Source organism: Capra hircus, chromosome 2 (genome assembly GCF_001704415.2).
Source record: "Capra hircus breed San Clemente chromosome 2, ASM170441v1, whole genome shotgun sequence".
Lineage (NCBI taxonomy): Eukaryota > Metazoa > Chordata > Mammalia > Artiodactyla > Bovidae > Capra > Capra hircus.
Window position 1 is genome coordinate 96841945 of NC_030809.1, and position 18227 is coordinate 96860171.

Below are 18227 nucleotides of genomic sequence, written 5' to 3' on the forward strand. Positions count from 1 at the left end.
CTATGAATGGAGGTTCGTGACATTGTACAGGAGACAGGGATCAAGACCATCTCCAAGAAAAAGAAATGCAAAAAAGCAAAATGGATGTCTGAGGAGGCCTTACAAATAGCTGTGAAAAGAAGGGAAGCAAAAAGCAAAGGAGAAAAGGAAAGATATACCCATTTGAATGCAGAGTTCCAAAGAATAGCAAGGAGAGATAAGAAAGCCTTCTTCAGTGATCAATGCAAAGAAATAGAGGAAAACAATAGAATGGGAAAGACTAGAGATCTCTTCAAGAACATTAGAGATACCAAGGGAACATTTCATGCAAAGATGGGCTCGATAAAGGACAGAAATGGTAGGGACCTAACTGAAGCAGAAGATATTAAGAAGAGGTAGCAAGAATACACAGAAGAACTGTACAAAAAAAGATGTCCACAACCCAGATAATCACGATGATGTGATCACTCACCTAGAGCCAGACATCCTGGAACGTGAAGTCAAGTGGGCCTTAGGAAGCATCGCTGCAAACAAAGCTAGTGGAGGTGATGGAATTCCAGTGGAGCTATTTCAAATCCTGAAAGATGATGCTGTGAAAGTGCTGTACTCAATATGCCAGCAAATTTGGAAAACTCAGCAGTGGCCACAGGACTAGAAACGGTCAGTTTTCATTCCAATCCTAAAGAAAGGCAATGCCAAAGAATGCTCAAACTACAACACAATTGCACTCATCTCACACACTAGTAAAGTAATGCTTAAACTTCTCCAAGCTAGGCTTCAGCAATACATGAACCATGAACTTCCAGATGTTCAAGCTGATTTTAGAAAAGGCAGAGGAACCAGAGATCAAATAGCCAACATCTGCTGGATCATCTAAAAAGCAAGAGAGTTCCAGAAAAACATCTCTTACTATTGACTATGCCAAAGCCTTTGACTGTGTGGATCACAGTAAACTGTGGAAAATTCTGAAAGAGATGGGAATACCAGACCACTTGATCTGCCTCTTGAGAAACTTATATGCAGGTCAGGAAGCAACATTTAGAGCTGGACATGGAACAACAGACTGGTTCCAAATAGGAAAAGGAATACGTTAAGGCCTGCAAGAGACCTGGGAGACCTGGGTTCGATCCCTAGGTTGGGAAGATCCCCTGGAGAAGGAAATGGCAACCCACTCCATTATTTTTGCCTGGAGAATCCCATGGATAGAGGAGCCTGGTAAGCTACAGTCTACGAGGTCGCAGAGTTGAACACGACTGAGAGACCACTTTCACTTTCTTTCACTTTCAAGTCTGTATATTGTCACCTTGCTATTTAACTTATATATAGAGTACATCATGAGAAACTGGGCTGGAGGAAGCACAAGTCGGAATCAAGATTGCCGGGAGAAGTATCAATAACCTCAGATATGCAGATGACACCACCCTTATGGCAGAAAGTGAAGAACTAAAGGGCCTCTTGATGAAAGTGAAAGAGGAGAGTGAAAAAGTTGGCCTAAAGCTCAACATTCAGAAAACTAAGATCATGTAATCCAGTCCCATCACTTCATGGCAAATAGAGAGGGAAACAGTGGAAACAGTGGCTGACTTTATTTTGGGGGGGCTCCAAAATCACTGCAGATGGTGATTGCAGCCAGGAAATTAAAAGATGCTTACTCTTTGGAAGGAAAGTCATGACCAACCTAGATAGTATATTCAAAAGCAGAGATATGACTTTGCCAACAAAGGTCCGTCTAGTCAAGGCTATGGTTTTTCCAGTGGTTGTGTATGGATGTGAGAGTTGGATTATAAAGAAAGCTGAGCACTGAAGAATTGGTGCTTTTGAACTGTGGTGTTGTAGAAGACTCTTGAGAGTCCCTTGGACTGCAAGGAGATCCAAGCAGTCCATTCTAAAGGAGATCAGTCCTGGGTGTTCTTTGGAAGGACTGATGTTAAAGCTTTGGCCACCTCATACGAAGAGCTGACCCATTTGCAATAACCCTGATGCTGGGAAAGATTGAGGGTAGGAGGAGAAGGGGACAGCAGAGGATGAGATGGCTGGATGGCATCACCGACTCAATGGACATGGGTTTGGGTGAACTCAGGGAGTTGGTGATGGACAGGGAGACCTGGCATGCTGCAGCTCATGGGGTCGCAAACAGTTGGACACGATTGCGCGACTGAACTGAACTTCCCAAGTGGCACAGTGGTAAAGAATCTGCCTGCCAATGCAGGAAATGCAAGAGACATGGGTTCCATCCTTATGTCAGGAAGATCCATTAGAGTAGGAAATGGCAACCCATTCCAATATTCTTGCCTGGAAAATTCCATGGACAGAGGAGCTTGGCGGGCTATAGTACATGGGTTCACAAAGAGTTGGACATGACTGAGAGACTTAGCAAGGACACACATATATATTTACATTTAGAATGTTCAGTGTAAAGGACATATAAAGACTGTAATCAGCTTAGACACAACAGTAGAAAAATAAATATAGATAAATTTAAAGTAATATTAGGAAAAAAACCCTAATTTATAAATTTGAGAGTGAATTTTTGAAGTGGTTTTTAAAAAGTGATAAATTGCTTGTAAGAATCCTGAGCAAAATTATAAAACCTTCAAATTTATAATCTTAAAATTAGGAAAATGATATAAGTACCGATGTGCAGAAGATTTAATATCTATGGATGAATGCTAAACAGAATTTCATAACAATAAATTTGGAAATCTCAAAGAAAAGAATTTTCTGAGAATATATGTATTAGTATAACTGACAGAACTTTAACCAAATGTAACTTAAAATGAGTTTAAACAAACTGTCCAAAAAAAAAAAAAAAAAAAAACCAAACTACTCCCAAGCAAGAAATTTGACTGGAAAAGCTTAAAAACATTCATCACACAATCAAGAATAGGTTAATTACTAACCTTTTAAATAATTTCCTGCATATGTACTAAAAAAGAAAGGTTTCCCAAGGTAGTCTATAATTCTGAACTTAATTCAGGAAATTTAACATGCGAAAATATCAAATGCGGACTGTTCTTATTTATAAATATCAGAAAAAAATCTCAATATTTACAAGACAAATGTATCAGTATAATATCCGTTGAGTATGTAAAATTTGTTCTCAGGATAACAGGCTGGATCAATGTTAAAAATCAATACTTCATTATATTAGGGGATCAATAGTAAAAATACTTTCGTTAACTACCCATATACCACGAATATAGTGGATGAAAATACAATCATTATTGATTTTTTAAAAAATCTCTAAACCAAAAATCTCAGTCTATCTCAACCTAAAAGCCAGCATCATGTTTTAAAAAAAAAACAAAAATTGGGAAGAAGACATGCATGATTAGCATCACTATTATTTACTCTCATCCTAGAACTGTTATCTGATGCAGTCAGTCAAGACCAAAATATTAGAGAGATAAACACTAAAAATATTTTTGATTCATATGGTGATCTATACAGAAAATCAATTAAGATGGCAAATCATATTAAGCAAAATCAATCCTTGGCAGTAAAAACAAAATGCATTAAGATATGTTATCAATCAAAATACTCTTATGGTGTTGATGGTGGCATGGTAGTGGGTGACAACCAAATCATTTTAAAATAGAGCTACTAAAACACACTTTGAAAATTGCCATAAAAAGTATAAGCAAGAAAAGTAATGATGGAGGACTTGCTCTGCTAGATGCGAAAAGAAATCTGATAAATATTTCAAAATGTATTTACAGGAACAATTACTTCAATCTTATTAGTAATGATAAAAATGAAAATAATAAGGAATTCATGAAATAAATTGTGGGAATCTATCTACGGGCTATTCTATGGTCACTAAAATAATGATATAAATCTATAGCTTTTGAATGGAAGGTATGTCTACTTTTACTGCTAGGTACTCAAAGCAAGGATATTCCAATGCGATTATTTTTTTGAAATATAAAATCAGCATATATGTTTTTTAAATACCTGACAAGAAAGTAAGTTTGATGAGGATAATGGACATAGTCTATCTTCTTTTTTATAGTTTCTGATATCATTTACTAAGATATTTTTAATCTTATAACTTTAAAAATAATATTGGTTTTGAAATGAGAGTAATACAAAAGTAATTTATCTGTTTTGCCTTTCTCCAGCTCATTTTAAAGCTCTTTTCAACATATTTCAAAGTGCCTCTCCAGTATTTCTTCTTTTTCCACAGCGTTATTGATGTATAATTAACATATTACACTGTAAATTTAAGCTGTGTAATGTTTGGCCACCTCATGCGAAGAGTTGACTCATTGGAAAAGACTCTGATGCTGGGAGGGATTGGGGGCAGGAGGAGAAGAGGATGACAGAGGATGAGATGGCTGGATGGCATCACTGACTCAATGGACGTGAGTCTGAGTGAACTTCGGGAGTTAGTGATGGACAGGGAGACCTGGCGTGCTGCGATTCATGGGGTCACAAACAGTCCGACACGACTGAGCAACTGAACTGAACTGAATTGAATGTATTGATTCAATGCACATATCTTGCTAAATGGTTACCACTGTAATGTTAGCTAACACCTCTATCTCATCACATAACTGCCGTTTCTTTTTGGTGGTCAGAATATTTAAGATTTTCTCTCAGTGATTTTCAAGTACACAGTACGGAGCAGTTAATCAGAATGCGGTACATCAATCCCCAGAACTCCTCCCTCTTCTAACAAGAAGTTTGTACCCTTTGACCAACATCTATCCCCACCTGACTCCCTCCAGCCCCTAGTAACCACCATTCTGCTAGCTATTGCTGTGAATTCAACTTTTTAAGATAAAAGTTGTGGTAGGACATGAAGGAGAGGCCACGACAAAGTAATGTGACATGACTTTTTTCCTCCCCTCCTAGGAATAACTGCTAAACTTACATATTCCTGGAAACATCTAGAAACTTCTTATGAATAAACAATGCAATGAAACAGGTGGGAGCTTACCTTAGGTAAACTGAAAAATTAAAGTGTGTTGTACTTCAAAGGTGAAAACAGCAATGGATTCTTTCAATTCAAAATTCCTTCCCTATGTCTCTTAAAGGAATCTCTCTAGGAGAACAAAAATTAAGACATGTTAACAAGCTAGAAATTATTGCTGAATCGCGTACAGTATTCTTGTAAAGGAGATGGCCTGATGTTATGTTAAGTGATATATCAGACCTTCATTGGAACTGACTTTATTTAAAAAGAAGCCTGTGCCTATCAAATTGCTTCTAATGTTAAAAAAAAAACAAAAAACAAAAAAAACACTTCATGGGAGCAAACTCCCAGCGTGCTCTTCACTGAAAACTGAAGTCAGTGAAAAATAAAACAGGTTTCTATATTCCCACTTCAAATGTTTGTTGTCTCTAAAAAGTTAGGGAATAGAGGACATACAATTATTTTCTGTGGTGATTGGAAGACTAGAATGAAACAGATATTTTCTCAGCCACACTGTCAAAATCCAGTAGATTTCATCAACAGTAATATTCTTAATGAATTTTAAGGGGAAGGAAAAGGATTGTGAATAATTTTGATGCTGTCTTATCTTTCAGTAGTTACTGCTAATCTTTTGAAAGATTTTCTATTTTTGACCTACATTCATACAGACCCTGCTGTTTGACAAAGCCTGTTTTCAACTCTGATTCACAAGAGCATTGCAGGGACTCCAAGACTTGGAGGTAATTCTCCTAGAAATATAAAAGTTCCCTTTGGATAATTACCCACTGCCACAGGAAACTCGAAGAACCTAGAAATCTGACTTTCCAGGACAACATCAGTCTATTTCAAGAGTTGAGGAAACAAAGCCCTTCTCCCAGCATGCTCTTCACTGAAAACGAAGTCTATAGCCTGTGGGGATGAATCAATGGATCAGTGGGACACCAGAAAGCTAAGACAAACACTGGGAAACAAGATACAATTACCGTATGTCTAAACTAACCTTGGGCAACAAGATACTGATGTTTGAATGAACATTGCAAATGGTTTTTCTTACAAGTTGCAGTTGTAAAATGGTGGACATATGACCTCAGTATTTGGTTGCCTAAGATTCCTGCTTTATGATTCTATTTCTGAGTAGCTGTGCTCTAATTGCTTTCTCATCCCTCTTTTGTTCAAAGTCCACCTTGAGTATTACCTCTTTTCTCAACGATTGCCTTCTCTGAATTCTCATTTTTTATAGCATTTAAATATGAATCAGATACTTCATTCTACTTTAATATTGTCATAATTATTTGGAGACACCAATAGATTATGTTATCACCAGACAAAAGACAAATGAATGTTTAGTAAATCACATACCTGGGATTCTGATTCATTTAGTATAAGAATGAAACTTTGAGGCTGATGTTTCTTATTTCATGACCTATATTACAAATGTTTCCTGGCTTCACTCCATAGGTTTTCAAGGAGAGTCATATATTGGATGACTCTGGTTAACAACTAGATTCAACCTTTCCACCAGAGAAATTCCTTTTTTATCATTTAAACATAAGGTTTTATGTGAGATTCTTTTTTTCTTGAAATGAGTCTTCTGCTCAGAAAAAAACAAAACAAACAAAAACCTCCAGAAGCAATCACCTATACCTTTTTTAGTAGTTTCAACTGATATTTATTTCTACATTCCTATTCAATAGATGGGTAGTGCTATTTAAAATTTTTCAGTTTTAAACATCTTACGAGTCAGGGTCCAGTATGGAGACAGAAATTATACAAACTGCTTCACCAGAAAAAATCAAACAATTGTTTTTTTTTTTGTCCTTTAGTCTCTAAGTCATGTTAGTCAGGCATAAAGAATTTTTGGCTAGATAGCTGCAAAAGCAAAAAGGAAAATTATCAAAGAAGTAGTGACTAAAAAAAGCAGCTACAAACCCTATGTCTGTGGGAACAAAGAGAGGGGCTGGAATTGCTAGAACTTTGGAAGAGAGACTTTAAAGGGCTAGGACTACGATCTTAGAGGAAGAGGGGCCGGACGACTGGTGGGCCCTTGAAATAGGACTACTTTTGTAAGTGAGGCTAAGACAACAAACTGGATTCAACTGGGTGATATGCTGTTGCTAAGGTGAAAAATATTATTATTTATTGTCTTGCTGCTATGTAAGAGGAAGATTTAGTTCTTTCATTCTCTACCTCTCCGTCCCTTTGGCTACTTTCTGACACTCCTTTCAACTCCCTTCACTGCATATGTAGCACATACACAGTATAGTTGTATCATTATCTTGGTTTAATCCAGAATTTTAGTGTTTACATTACTCGATCTATGTAAATATATTTACCGCTGAGCTGCATAATGGACTATGAATTACGTATGAGTGCAGAATTTATATTCCTTGGAGTTAATAATTTCTTGGTGTTTTGTCTGTTTGTTTATTTGCTTTTCAGTGCACTGCTCGCTAACGTACTCTCAGTAAACAAGCTAATGAGGCAACACAAATTTTCCTTCAATGCATCCCCATGAATCCCCCCGTTCCATCTGATCTGGTTGTTCCCGCATCTGCAGCACCACTGTCCTCCTAGTATCTTTTATCCGCACTGTCACCTTTCAGTGTGATTCTGCTTTGTGTATGTGGAAATTGTGAAAGTTGCTCAGTTGTGTCTAACTCATTGCAACCCCATGGACTATACAGTCCATGGAATTCTCCAGGCCAGAATACTGGAGTAGATAGCCCTTCCCTTCTACAGGGAAATTTTCCAACCCAGGGATCAGACCCAGGTCTTCTAAATTGTAGGTGGATTCTTTATAATCTGAGTCACTAGAGTAGCCTTTTTTATGTGGACCAGGCTTTATTCCTTTTGGTTGGATGATTTCCTTATTTTTAATGGACCACATTCTCAATATGTCCTTAGAAAAGGAACATGGAAGTAAAAGTTTTGAGAACCTAAATATCTGAAAATGTAATTAATCCCTAAAATTAATTTTCAGCTTGGCTAGGTTTAGAATTTAACAGATCATTTTCTCTTTGAAATTTGAAAGTATTTCCCATAATCTTCAGATTTCCAGTAAGCTTATTGAATAGTACTATTTAGAGTCTTGATTTTTGCATGTGTTCTGCTTATCTCCTCTGAGGGCTTCTGGCATTCTTGGTCTGGTACTACATTCTGAAATTCCATAATGATGCGGGCTGAGATGGTTTTCTTCCCACTCCCTCTTGCTAAGTCTTCAGTGGACCTTTCAATATGGAAATTAACAGCTTTTAGTCCTGAATATTTTTATTATATTATTTCTCTGGTAACTATAGTACTTCTCTGTTTTATTTGTCCCTACCTCCTGGAGCTCTCACTATTCACATATCAAACCTCCTAAAACAATTATGTAATTTTCTCCTATTTTTAAAATCTGTCATTTTAGTCTAGCTATTGGGAGATATCTTCCACTTAATCTTTCAATTTTCTATTTCTTTTCAAACATTTTATTTTTAATTTTCAAAGGTTTTTTGGTATTGTTTTATGAATGTTACTTTTACTTCTATGCAACATCTTTCATGGATTTTTAAGATGTCTTTATAGCTCATCAGTCAGTTCAGTTCCGTCGCTCAGTTGTGTCCAACTCTTGGCAACCCCATGGACTGCAGCATGCCAGGCTTTCCCTGTCCATCACCAACTCCCAGAGCTTGCTCAGACTCATGTCCATCAAGTTGGGGATGTGATCCAACTGTCTCATCCTCTGTCATCCCCTTCTCCTCCTGCCTTCTATCTTTCCCAGTGTCAGGGTCTTTTCAAATGAGTCAGTTCTTCGCAGCAGGTGGCCAAAGTACTGGAACTTCCACTTCAGTATCAGTCCTTCCAAAGAATATTCAGGACTGATTTCCTTTAGGATGGACTGTTGGATCTCCTTGCAGTCCAAGGGACTCTCAAGAGTCTTCTCCAACACCACAGTTCAAAAGCATCAATTCTTCAGTGCTCAGCTTTCTTCACAGTCCAACTCTCACATCCATACATGACCACAGGAAAAACCATAGCCTTGACTAGATGGACCTTTGTTGGCAAAGTAATGTCTCTGCTTTTGAATATGCTATCTAGGTTGGTTATAACTTTCCTTCCAAGGAGTAAGCGTCTTTTAATTTCATGACTGTAATCACCATCTGCAGTGATTTTGGAGCCCAGAAAAATAAAGTCTGACATTGTTTCCACTGTTTCCCCATCTATTTCCCATGAAGTGATGGGACTGGATTCCATGATCTTAGTTTTCTGAATGTTGAGCTTTAAGCCAACTTTTTCACTCTCTTCTTTCACTTTCATCAACAGGCTTTTTAGTTCCTCTTCACTTTCTGCCAAAAGGTGTCATATTCATCCTTTAGGACTTGTTAAATTTAAGATCAGTTTCTTTATTCTGGAAAGCTTTTATCTGTTATTTCTTCAAATATTTCTTTCTTAAAATTTACAGCATTTTATTCTAGAATTAATATTGGGCTTATATTGGAGCTTCTCAGTGTGCTTTTAAAATTGCTTTTTCATATTTTTATCTCCTTATCTTTCTGTGCTATGATCCAGATAAATTTCTGAGTATAATATTTCAATCCTCTTAATAATGTTTATTGTGATAAGTTAAAAGTTAATAACATCTATATTAATTCCAAGTTCTCTAACCTCTTCTTTTTCATGTTCACCTGGTTTTGATTCATGTGCACCTGTTTTTATTTTATAGTTTTTGATTTATTAAGATGAAAGTTATAACTTATATCAGTGAGAACACTCAGCTTATATATTTCAGATTAGTTTTCAGACTATTACTTAATGTTATATTCACCTGGGGTCAACTTATGATAGTAGGCTGTTTTAAAGGACATATTTGAGGTTTATTTTTTCTCCTTCTCTCTCCCTTCACATTTCTCTTAGTTGTGGTTTTTGAATCTTTTTTCATCTGGCCTGTATGCCCCTAATACAGAACTGACACATAAGGCTCCTGTTCTATTGTGAAGTGGGAGACAGTATGTAACATCAGTCTGCTCAACTACTTTGTTCAGTTTCTGGTCAAGGGGTTCTCTTTGTTCTCCCATCACTCTAGGCTCAGCTTGTTATAGCACAATCCCAGTGGAATTTAGCAAAGGATACTGATTTCAAAAATCAAGTCTGACTCTTCTTCTTCATCATGTGAGGAACACTAGTTTCCTTTGAACCCAAAGTGCCCAATTCTGATTGGTTTTGCTTGCTTATATGTCTGAAGACCAAAAGTGCTACCACTTAATGTATTTTTTCCTTTTTCTTCTTTAAAATTGCATACCCCAGGGCTACTATTTATAATCTAATTCTTTAGTTTATTGTTTAATATGATGAAAAGAGTAGAAATGTACCTTAAAATATGATCTCACTGAACCTTGTGAAGAAACATTCCTATCTACCTTTTAGTGCAAACTTTCTGTAAAACCCATTGATCTTCTCAGCGGTGAGTCACCTCACTTCCCTCACTTCACTTCATCTCTAAACACTGGAAAAATATCAGTACAAACAGATGCCAGTTTTAAACTCATGACTTTATTTTCAGAAGAGAATTTGTTTCCTCTACTGAACATAAGTCTCTTAAGTGGCAGAGCTAAACACATTTCTAGGACTAGAAAAACTTCAGGATATAGACTGTCTTCAGTTCAGTTCAGTCGCTCAGTCGTGTCCGAATCTTTGCGACCCCGTGAATCACAACACGCCAGGCCTCCCTGTCCATCACCAATTCTCGGAGTTCACTCAGATTCACGTCCATTGAGTCAGTGATGCCATCCAGCCATCTCATCCTCTGTCGTCCCCTTCTCCTCCTGCCCTCAATCCCTCCCAGCATCAGAGTCTTTTCCAATAAGTCAGCTCTCCGCATGAGGTGGCCAAAGTACTGGAGCTTCAGCTTTAGCATCATTCCTTCCAAAGAATCAATAATATTCAGTATGGCTATAGTACGACCACTTGTATAGATTTTAGTCTTTTGTAAAATCTCTGCAAAACCAGTGTTATAAAAATAGCAACTAGCTTATTTTGAGTATTAATATATCTTTTATATATAATTTATTCAGTGCTTACAAAGTAGTTTTTATAAACCGTTTTAAATACTAGAAGGAAATATGTCTTAGTTCTCTTTTGCCAGAGGAAATTCAGGAAGTTAGTGACTCTGCTGGAGTTAGAACCCAAGATTGTATAATTCCTTAGTCCATGATTTTAACTATATTACTATGATTAGATTGGTCCTACGTGTCATTTTGAACCCTTTTAGTCTTGATAGAAAACATTATTGAAACTTTAAAAATATTGATTCATGTAATTTGGAAGTCGGGGTAAAACTGGCTTTAATTGCTAAATCATGTCTGACTTTTTGCAACCCCATAGACTGTAGCCTGCCAGTCTCCTCTGACCTTGGGATTTCCCAGGCAAGAATACTGGAGTGGGTTGCCATTTCCTTCTCCAGGGTATCTTCCCCACCCAAGGATCAAACTCACATCTCCTACATTGGCAGGCAGATCCTTTACTGCTGAGTCACCAGGGAAGCCCCAAACTGGTTTCAGAAGCGCTGTATATAGGTTCAAACAACATCATTAAGATATGGTTTCTCCCTACTCCTGGGAGCCTCTCCTCCACAGGTTAGCCTTATTCTCTGGATCTGTATAGTAGCAGGATGGCTACAACAGCCAAAGCTTCACATCCTCTCAGGTTCAGGACCTAGGAAATAGATATTTACTTCCCAGGAGCTCTCAACTTTTCCTTAAAAGTTACCCTGATGGTAGCAAGTTGGATCCTGAGCCCACCTGTTTACAAATCACTGAGGTCAGGGGAATTGACTGGGCTGGTTGGTCTAAACCTAGGTAAAATGTTTGTTCCATCTCTGTAGATAGGAAATAAAACCCCACACAAAGAGAACTGTGTGTGATAGCATTAGATAGGGGATAGCATTACTGCTCCCAAACCATCAGCATCTACCAGAAATCAGGAAGTGGTTGTTAGAGGACCACAATATTTGCATGTCCACCTCAACTGTAATTATTAGTTGAGAAGATTTTACTATTGAAACATATTATCTTTTAGCATCAAATGTCTCCTAAATCTGCAAGAGGAAATAAGATTTGCAAAATGTACTTTTGAGCTGGGAGAAATGATCAGTATTGAAAATATTCTTGGGATGATGTTGCTCTGGAAGCACAGTGTGAGGCAGTATTACTAGTCTAGTATTGTTAGTATTGATGCTTGCCTTTTACTCTCACGAAAGAAAAGTAGTGGATGCGCAGCAGCAGAGAAGGAGGTGTGAGCGATGCTTAGCTTGATTGAGAAAGGTTAATTACATGTGAAATGAGGCTGGGATTCGGAGGATGTTTGCTCTAGATTTTGTGTAGTGTTATATTAACACTGGGATTCTCTTTATTCTATTAACAAAATAAACTCATTTTGTTTGGTTTTATTTTACAGTTGCTTTAATCCCACTGAACATTTATACTATTATTTAATTTTACTAAACATTTGTGAATAGTGAAATACCTATAGAATTAAGCAATTGCAGGGTATTAAAGACATCCAGTTCTTACAGAGATTTGATCTGCTAATTAGCCACACCAATTTTATGGATCATTGCATCCCACTTAAAATGTATTATTATACATTATAATCTTTCCATAATGAGCTTTTATTGAGTGCATGGGCCAACTTCAGAATGACGTACAAGAGAAACTCCCCTTCCCCCACCTAGAAAATATGTTCATAGACCTGGTAAATCACAATTAACATTCTATTGAAAATGGTCTTCTTGGCTTACTTGGGACCACAATAGAACATGCAAATACCTGAGGAGTGGAGACTAAGAGTGCTGTCCAAGCAGGTTCAACATAAGAGAAGGCTGGAGAGGAGGAAAGCCAACATCTAATAAACTGAAGGTCAATATGAATGTATGAAGAAAACATGTAAGGGTCAAATTTTCTTTTATGATCACAGTGATGTTATATAGTCTTTGTATTTCAGCCTTTCTGTTATTAAATGGAATGAATTAACATTTTCTAATTTCTCGACAGGGATATTGATTTTCAGAATTAATTATTGACTTTTGAAATATATTGTTGAAACTTCAGATTTAACTACTTCTTCTTGAAAAGAATGGTCAGACTGAAATGCAACTAAGTTAAACAGTGATAATCAAGAAATCACCCACAGCCTTTCTTTTGTATCCTTGCAAAGCACTCACTGTAGAGAACCACCCATTCTTTGTATGGCTTTGATAAGACTCATGAATGAGTCCCTTATTCACCTATAACAGAGCCAATATAGACCCTCCAGTTGTTCATCTCATAAGTGGTTAAATGGATTGTTTATTCTTACTGACCAGTTCAGTTCAGTTGCTCAGTCATGTCCGACTCTTTGTGACCCCATGAACTGCAGCATGCCAGGCTTCCTTGTCCATCACCAACTCCCGGAGTCCACCCAAACCCGTGTTCATTGAGTCAGTGATGCAATCCAACCATCTCATTCATCCTTTGTCGTCCCCTTCTCCTCCTGCCCTCAATCTTTCCCAGCATCAGGGTCTTTACAAATGAGTCAGCTCTTCGCATCAGGTGGCCAAAATTTTGGAGTTTCAGCTTCAACATCAGTCCTTCCAATGAATATTCAGGAGTGATTTCCTTTAGGATGGACTGGTTGGATCTCCTTGCAGTCCATGGGACTCTCAAGAGTCTTCTCCAACACCACAGTTCAAAAGCATCAATTCTTTGGTGCTCAGCTTTCTTTATAGTCCACTCTCACATCCATACATGACCACTGGAAAAACCATAGCCTTGACTAGATGGACCTTTGTTGATAAAGTAATGTCTCTGCTTTTCAATATACTGTCTAGGTTGGTCATAACTTTCCTTCTAAGGAGTAAGAGTCTTTTAATTTCATGGCTGCAGTCACCATTTGCAGTGATTTTGGAGCCCAGGAAAATAAAGTCAGCCGCTGTTTCCACTGTTTCCCCATCTATTTGCCATGAAGTGAATGGACCAGATTTAGTTTTCTGAATGTTGAGCTTGAAGTGAACTTTTTCACTTTCCTCTTTCACTTTCATCAAGAGGCCCTTTAGTTCTTCTTCACTTTCTGCCATAAGGGTGGTGTCATCTGCATATCTGAGGTTATTGATATTTTTCTCAGCAATCTTGATTCCAGCTTGTGCTTCCTCCAGCCCAGCATTTCTCATGACGTCCTCTGCATATAAGTTAATCAGGGTGACAATATACAGTTTTGACATACTGACCAGTTTGGACAAAATGCTAACTTGACCAAATTTTAGTCAGGTTTTCTCTTTTCCACAGGACCCTGAACTTCGCCCCACACTTGAGCACAGAAACATTGGAAAGCTCCCTCCTTAATGGCCCCTCCAGAGAATCAGCTTACTTCCAGGAAAGACTTTCCCTGTGCTTACTCAGTAGTGTCTGATTCTTTGTGACCCCGTGGACTGTAGTTCACCAGGCTCCTCTGTCCATGGGATTCTCCAGGCAACAATACTGGAATGGGTTGCTGTTTCCTACTCCAGGGGATCTTCCCAACCCAAGGATCAAAACCACATCTCCTGTGTCTCCTTATTGGGCTTCCCTCGTAGCTCAGTCGGTAAAGAATCTGCCTGCAATGCAGGAGACTTAGGTTCGATTCCTGGGTCAGGAAGATCCTCTGGAGAGGGAAATGGCAAACAACTCCAGTATTCTTGCTTGGAGGATCCCATGGACAGAGGAGCTTGGCAGGCTGCAGTCCATGGGGTCGCAAGAGGCGGACATGACTTAGCGGCTAAACCACCATCACCAGTGCCATGAGCCGATTGGCTATTTAGGCTCCTGGCTGGTCCCACACCCTAATACCAGGTGTAGCCCTTCCTGACCTTGTTTACTTCTTCTTACAAAAGCAGAGTTATCTACTGCCTGACCTTTAAGACTCTCACAGAATTAATGATGGGAGTGTTTTCTCTATTGCAATTCATGGTCCTGGAGCAGAAGATAGATGGGCCCCTGGGGCAAACAGTAGGAGTTCATTTCTCATGGACCTATACTTCCAGAGGAAAACAGCAGAACAGTCAAGGGAGGAGGCTGAGCCCTGCCCAGATAGATGATAAGAGACCATACATTTCTCATTCTCAAAGTCAGGAGACTTCCCTGACTATACATGCACAGAAAATCTCTTTAGAGGTCAGAAGGGAAGTAATGCTAAATGATACTAACTACCCATAGGCCTCTTCAGTTGAATCCATCTTGCCTAAGAAATGCATATACACATGTGGGAGAATCCTGAGAGATACCAAATATGGACTCTGAACTGGACAAGTCAAAATGATTGGCCAAAGGAAATCCAGAAGAAATGGCCCATATAAGTGATTTAAACTGCCACAGGTTGTGTCTCTCTGAGTCCACCCATGTGAGTATCCACATATGCTATACTCTTTTTTCCTCCTGATAAACACTTTACTTGTTTCATTACTTTCTGTTTTTGTGGAAATTCTTTTCTGCAAAGCCAAAGAGCCAGGGCCTTGTCTAACGGCTAGGATGTGGTACTCTCACTGCCTTGACCGCAGCTCAATCTGCTTCAAGTGACTGTGAGTTGCATCCACGCTAGATCCCTCTTCACAGTCATCCCTTCCCCCTGTTGCAATGTATGTTATGGTGTGTGCTCAGTCGTGTCTGACTCTCTGCAACACCCTGGACTGCAGCCCGCCAGGCTCCTCTGTCCATGGGATTCTCCCCACAAGAATACTGGAGTGGGTTGCCATTGCCTCTTCCAAGTGAACTTCCCTACCCAGGGATCAACCCTGCGTCTCCTGCATTGACAGACAGATTCCTTACCACTGTGCCACCTGGGAAGATCCCCACTGTGAGAGTTCTTTTGAATAATTTCTTTCCTTACCGACATCCAGAGTATTTTATTTGACCCTACAGTTACTTTAACCAACTTAGAATATTTATGAGGAATCATTTGCAGACAGAAAAATCTCATAACGTTTGTTTTCTCCTTCTCTCTTAATAGAAATTCAATAGCAAGTTTTTAGAGATTTTAACAGTATAAATAAAGTTATTAATAGAAAGACATACTTACTGCACTTTAAATACCAAACAATGCCTCATAATACGTAGCAAGCACCTCAGCTTTGCAACCTATTACATTTCTATATTCTTATCTTTGTTAGTGAGCCATCATTCCCTGTGCTGCTGTGTGTTTTATAAACCGCTCATTACATGCAAATACGGCTTCCCTGGTGGCTCAGACGGTAAAGCGTCTGCCTGCAATGCCGGAGACCCAGGTTCGAGTCCTGGCTGGGAAAGATCCCCTGGAGAAGGAAATGGCAATCCACTCCAGCACTCTTGCCTGGAAAATCCCATGGATGGAGGAGCCCGATAGGCTACAGTCCATGGGATCGCAAAGAGTCAGACATGACTGAGCGACTTCACTTACATGCAAATAAGCAACTTCAATTTTTTTAAAAAATTATTTATTTATATATTTTTTGGCTGTGCTGGGTCTTCAGGGCTGCTCGGGCTTTTGCTCTGGTTGTGGAGGGTGGAGTCTAGTCTATAGTTGCTGTGAGCAGGCTTCTCATTGCAGTGGTTTCTCTTGTTGCACAGGCCTCTAGGGTGCTGGGGCTTCAGTAGTTGTGGCATGTAGGCTCAGTAGTTGCAGCTCCTAGGCTCTAAAGCACAAATTCAATAGTTGTGCACACAGGCTTAGTTGCTCCTTGGCATGTGGAAACATCCCAGACCAGGGATCAAACTCTATTTCCTACATTGGCAGGCACCCTCGTCACCACTGAGGGAATCCTCACCACAGAATTCCCTCAGTTTTTTATAGAAGGGTATTTCTGAGTTAAATAGGCTGAGTCCATCTGCTGGAAACTTCCTCCTTCCCGAGTTAGCCAGAGAAGTATATCTTGGATGTTCTGAGACTTTATTGAGTTGGGAGATTGGTTCCCATATCTGTTCTATGTGCCTTTTTTAAAGCATCAAATATTGCAGTTAGTTTTGGTGCTATGATGATCTAGTCTTTTTTTTTTTAAGGCACTTTATTTCCTAATGATGGGTGATTCAGTTGGGTGATTCAGGAAGGAGTGGGCAGTATGTTTGTAGGCTGGCAAAGCTTTGTAGGCTGACAAAGAGTGGCTGGTTCCCTACGCATGAAGTGGCTGACCCTGACAGAATAAAGGCAGGGCTTCTCAGGCTAGCAGTATAATGTGGAATTAGAAAGGTCCCAGGATCAGAGATCAGCTTCCATGGCTATATTTTCTCCATAGTGTTTTCTTCCCTAGAGTGTCGTTATGTTGAGAAATCTGATAAATTTTGAGCTAAACCTTCAATATCATTTAAAGCACCACATTTCTCAGACCTTTGATTCCTTTGATCACACTGTTCCCTTTTCTTAGATAACGTTTCTCCTCAAGAATATAAAGCCTTACTGGAGTTTGAACTATTTGTGACCATGAACATCAAAGTTACAGTTACATAAAAGTTTATTTTATTGGACTCCTCCTAACATAGCAGAGTCTAGTACACTAGGGTTGTAGTAGTAGAGAATACTGGTGTTTCCTCTTCTTTTACAAATGTATCTATCAACCTTAAGATGACCACGTGGCTGCCAAGCACAAATATTACATTTTTCAGCTTCTCTGGCTGCTAGATATAACCATGCAACCCAGTTTTGACCATTTGGGTATAAGTGAAAATGGCACATAAAACTTCTGGGTAGTGTTCTCAAAGGGAATGAACATGTCATCCATTTATTTATTTATTTTTATTTTTTTAAATTTCCCATTGCCTGAAATGACCGTCAGATAATTTAATGGCAGTAGCTGAAACAGGATCTTGGTCGTAAACTGGAAGCTGTGTGTGCAGGGAGGCAAAACCACCATATCCGTCCTGGACTGCTTATGATTTTTTAGAAAATTTTGTTCCCAAATTTTTTTTTTTAATTTTTTCAATTTTATTGGAATATAACTGATTTACAATTTTGTGTTAATTCCAGGTGTAGAGCAAAGTGATTCAGTTATACATATACATGTATTCATTTTTTTCATGTTCTTTTTCCATATAAGTTATTATAGAATATTGAGCAGAGTTCTCTGTGTTTTGCAGAGGTCCTTGTTTTTAGCTATTTATATACAGTAGTGTGTGTATGTTAATCCCAACCTCCTAATTTATCCCTTACTCTCAAATTTCCCCTTTGGAAACCATAAATTTGTTTTCAAAATATGTAAGTCTGTTTCTGTTTTGTAAATAAGTTTATTTGTATCATTTTAAAATTATATTCCACTTATGAGTGATATCCTATATTTGTCTTTGTCTGATTTACTTCACTTAGTGTGATAATCTCTGGG

The 18227-nt window shown here is 38.5% G+C and overlaps 1 non-coding gene across 1 annotated transcript; it reads left to right on the plus strand.

Annotated features, from left to right (window-relative positions):
• TRNAC-GCA lies at positions 16113-16184 on the plus strand. Its single transcript has one exon. It is a non-coding gene; the product is annotated as a tRNA-Cys (tRNA).